Here is a 5,360-nt window from a genome sequence, read left to right on the forward strand (position 1 = left end):
AGGATGCTAGGGGATTGAGAGGTATTTCTATTACCGTTATTCTTAACTGCCTTATTAACATGCAGCCAGAAAGCCTCTCAAATGGGCAAAAGGTTCCTGCTCTCTTTTAGATTTCCTTCAAAGAGGATTATAGTTACCTATAATTCCATGTAATCTTTAGAGTGCTATGCCACCGACTCATGATTTTATTATACTTTCCTCTTAAGTTAGCGCAATGTGTGAAATTAATACTGTATCTCAAAATTATTTTCACAAACACCAGAATTTATTGAATGGTTTAAATCTTGTCCTCAGATTATCATGATTCCCCCTTCCCTTGCTCTGTTTTGCAATAAATAAATAAACCCTTCCTGTAACTTTTTATCACTAGATATTTAAAAAAATGCAGTCAATTCTCTAAACTGGAATGGTTTCCCATATCTTTTTCTTTCATATAACTTTTTTTATTTGCAAATATTCAAACTGATACAGTTTTTAAAATTTCCTTAGCATTTTTAACATCTCCACAGGTATTTAGCTAGCTGTGCTTTTAAAACAAAAAACACCCTAAATTTGTATTATAAAGATTCGATATCCTCTGTAGATCAAATTGTCCAAAAGCTCTACTGAGATGAAATCGTAAGTCATAAACTATCGATGCTTTGGGATGGTATTACTGACATTGGTCTCTTTGTATACTGCCCCATATTTTAAGAAATTCCCCATGAGAAGATGTTGTTTTCCCTCTTTAACTGTTGTTCTCCAATCTGTCTACAATCAAATATGCAAACTGAAGGAATCTTTATGTCCCAGTTCTCCATCCTTTCAAACTGGAGCCTTGCTCTGCCATCTTGCTGCTTGCCTGTGGGGCCAAAATTGCCTTGCCCCTTCTAAAGACAAAAGCAAGGCAGAGGGAGGTGGGGCCTGAGGGACAGCCATTGGCCTTCTGCAAGTCAGCCAATCAGCAAGAGGCATGGGGTGTCATTTTAAAGTGGCACATCTCCTCTTTTAGTACCTTTGCCTGCAGCAGCCCTCTCTCCTTCTCCCCATGCTGAAGACAATGCAGAATAGCTAGCTGCCCTTAGGGACAAAGCAGGCTTATGCTCCAGTGAGGTTGGGGAACAGGGTGGGTCTCCCCCTCCCATTTGTGCTGCTGAAGTGATGCAAAGTATTCCAATCTGGCTGGGTCCTCTGATTTGGCTGGTTCGGTCCTTACAAAGTGTGGTTTGGGAAGCTGAAGGGATACTTGTGAGCACACCAAGGGATCAGGCAGGTGAAGGGAGGCTCACCAAAGCCAACCTCTCATAGCTCAGCAGCTTGTAAGAACCTGGGGTGCCATCCCCTTGATTCCAGCAGGGTGCAGCTGCAGTGAGCCCCAAGGCTTACGTATGGGTGTGTGTGATAACAATGCTGATAGCCAATCCTCAGCATGTACATAGCATAGGAAGAGTGGTCTGTGGCATGTGCTATGCTGTGGCCACGGGTCTGGATCAAGGCCAAGAGAGACGCCTGTGACGTCTCACTCAAGCATATTTGCATTGGAGAATTAGGAAGGATTTCATTGGCTGAGCTGTCATGAATCAAGTTGTGCCTTCATTTAATCAATGACATTGTGGGGTGTGGGGGCATACCAAATGCCCAATCAGGGAGCTTAATATTTGGGAATGCTAAATCACTTTTCTTTTATGCATCTTCCTTAGCTTCTGATTTATTGTAGACTGTATTATTGCTGCCAGGTTTTTAACTGTAGTTTTCTTATACGCATCAACAAAGTTTGAAGGAGGAAATTTCATTGCCACAAGGTCAACATTTGCAGAAAGATAAAAAGAGATACATCTGAGAACCTGCGTCTTTAGAAGAACAATTATACAATTATTAAAAGGGTGCTTTCATTATTATGACTTTTCACTTTGTTGATAAACTGATATCTTTCTTTTGTCTTTTGATTAGATGTAGATCAGGTTTTCTCCTGTTTTATCTTTTATTGTCTTTGATTCATGTTATTCTGATCTAATCTTGGATGTTGGAAAAACTTTTACTCTGCATTTTAAATTCAAGGGAGTTTTTGGAGACATATTGTCTACCAGCAAATCTCCTGATTCAATAACATATGGGGTGTGACCAAAAGGAACATAATTGTAACATTTGGAATGCTTCGTTTATGGAATCTGACCAAAAAATGTTCTAGGGCAGAACCTGGAATAAATTGGAATTTCTGCTGGTTTTGACAGCATAGTTTTGTATGTAGTCTGAGGGTACATTTCCCAGCAATTTTAGCTGAAACGGATCACCCAAAAGCATGAAAAAGTAGGGCCCATTTTACTCTCAGACACTAGCAAGGAATACTAGGGACTCTTCCCTGCTTACCTGAGGGTCTTGCTTACCCGAGGCCTGCTTCAGTATAACTGCATCCAGACCATTTCACCTGTTTTCTAGCAAGTTCTGGGATGGGGCCTCCCACTCCCCAAATACTAGGACTTGGGGCCATTAAATAAAGCTGATGGGTAGTAGATTTAAGACAGACAAAAAGAAGTACTTCTTTATGCAGAAAGTGATTAAAATATGGGATTTGCTGCCAGATGACGCTGTGATGGCTACAGGAATAAACTGCTTTAAAAGGGAGATAGATTAATGGAGGGTAGATCTATCAGTGGCTACTAGTCATGGTGACTGAAGGGAACCTCCACATGTAGAGGCACTAAGCCTCTGAATCCCACAGCCAGGAAGCCATAACAAGGGAAGGCCTTGGCCTCTATGCCCTATTTTATTTATTTATTTATTTATTTATTTATTTATTTATTTATTTATTCATTCATTCATTCATTCATTCATTCATTCATTCATTCATTCATTCATTCATTCACTTCTTTGATTTGTATCCTGCCACTCCCCAATGGGCTTGTGGCAGGTAACATGGTCTTAAAACCCCATTAAAACACCCCCATTAAAAGACTTAAAAAACTATAACATGGTGGATGATCACCCAATCTACTTCCCCATCCCAACTAGAGGCATTGAGAGCATGGGGCGGCATGATGTCCACATCATGCCCTATTGTTGGCCATCAAGAGGAACTGGTTGGCCACTGTATGGGACAGAATGCTGGACTACATAGACCATTGGTCAGATCCGGCAGGGCTCTTTTTTTGTTCTTATGACTGAGCCAACCCAGTTCTTGATGTGGCCCCAGAGTTCTGTCATGCAGCTGGACCTGGTGCCAACAGTGTCAGTAGTTTTGATGCTTTATATCAGGGGTAGTCAACCTGTGGTCCTCCAGATGTCCATGGACTACAATTCCCATGAGCCCCTGCCAGCATTTGCTCCACATGGGAATTGTAGTTCATGAACATCTGGAGGATCACAGGTTGACTACCCCTGCTTTAGATCCGTGTCTTCTGGAACATGTTTGTGATGGAGGTGAACTAGTGTGCCTACCTTACCCCCTTTTTTGGTTTTTCAACTTGGATGACATTTCAGGGATTATGTGATCACTGAAGGGGTCATTCCTGACAAGTTGCTGGAGATGGGACAAATTGCCATTTTGTGGTAATTAATATTATGGGATTCAGAGCCACCAGAAGGAAATGTTGGCATTCCAGAATTGCCTGGTAAAGGTAAGATCCTGAAGTAGACACAGAGCCAGCCCAAGAAGCCAGGAGACATTAGCAAGTGATCTGTCATACTCCAGCAGTAAATCCTATAGACTGTTTCCTGCTCACCTGAACGTCTTGGCTATGATTCTCATAGGACTGCTTGGTCACTTAACCTGCTTGTCACCTTGTTTGTTCTCTTCTCTGGAATTTTCAGCTGGCTGGTCTGCTTCCTAACTCAGTTTGCTATGGCAGGGGCTTCTGCTCACAGGGGGTCCAAAAAAGCCCTGCCTCAGCCAGTGGGCCAAGGCCGCTATTAAAGTAACTGACTGTTCTCCCATCTATTGATTAATTTACTAATGACAGCTTATAATCATTGTTAAAACATTATAATTTGCTACTAATAGAATAAAAGCCCAAATGCATGTGTGGGCATCAAGTACTGTCAAGTATCAGCTGAGCAAGGGATTTCCCCGGCAAGGGATTAAGCAGAGGTGGTTTGCCTTCCTCCACAAAGTCTTCCTTGGTGGCCACTCATTCAAGTCCCAGCCCTGCTCTATTTCTGAGATCTCACAAGATTGGGCTAGACTATTGTTGGCAGAATAATTAACACAGCAAAGGTGCACAACCTGATTAAAGAGTAGAGACAGGTTTATTTAAGAATCAATATACTTGATAGGCAAGAGGAGAGACAGGGAGAGGTTCCTAATGACATCTCTAGCTGAGCAGGGGGGTGAAATTGAGTGTGGCACATCTGAGAAGGGGGGGATTGCCCTGAGGGTTGCAATCTGGAGACAGACAAGAGATGACCCTTAACAGGGGAGAAGGGGCTGACCTCACTATCCTATCTAATTGTTTTCTTGCTGCCCCCTGTGAGTCTTCTCTTTTTCTTTGTACTTAAGACATTGCCTTTCCCAACAAATATACCAAACAACTATACCAACAATATCAAATCCCAAATCCCCCTGTCATTCCTATGGTTTATACCCCACTAGAACCCCTAGCTAATAAGAGGGCCTGGCAGTGCATTCTGGAGATTGATGTCACTCCCCCCCCCCAACTCCTGAGGGTGTCTCTTCTTCTGTCACAAAGAAGGCTTTTCCTCTGGTCCATGCCAGGTGGGCTACCCTAGGCGTGAGGGCAGCGAGTAGGTGCCCAAAGCCCATCATTAGATCCCAGAGGCATATGGAAGGAGAGGGTCCTTTAGAAATGTGGGCCCTAGGTCATGAAGCACTTTAAATTGGACTTGGAAAAGCTGGCAACTAATGTAGCTGTTTTAAGACAGGTGAAATGTGTTCCTGTCAGCTAGCTCCTGACCGTGACTGGATGCCATGTTCTGAACCAACTTTCTTGGCCTTTGGGTTGCCTTCAATAGCATCCCAAAGTACATTGCGGTAATGGAAGGTGACAGAATCGTGGATCTAGCTGGATCAGCTGAGTCTAAGGAAGGCGAGAGGTGATGAATCTGGTGCAGATGCTAGAAGGCGTGCTTGGCCACGACACCAGGCTGTGTAATGATCTGTGGATTCCTGCTAATGTAAACAAAGTGGAACAGCAAGACAACAGCAAGTATACAGGGTTGCACACTTTATGCACAGCGAGAAATGCATTTCCCTCTATTTGATTGGCTTTAGTATCTGGATGCCTTGGACCAGTGGTAGTCAAACTGCGGCCCTCCAGATGTCCATGGACTACAGTTCCCATGAGCCCCTGCCAGCGAACGCTGGCAGGGGATCATGGGAACTGTAGTCCATGGACATCTGGAGGGCCACAGTTTGACTACCCCTGCCT

Source organism: Paroedura picta, chromosome 9, assembly GCF_049243985.1.
Source record: "Paroedura picta isolate Pp20150507F chromosome 9, Ppicta_v3.0, whole genome shotgun sequence".
NCBI lineage: Eukaryota > Metazoa > Chordata > Lepidosauria > Squamata > Gekkonidae > Paroedura > Paroedura picta.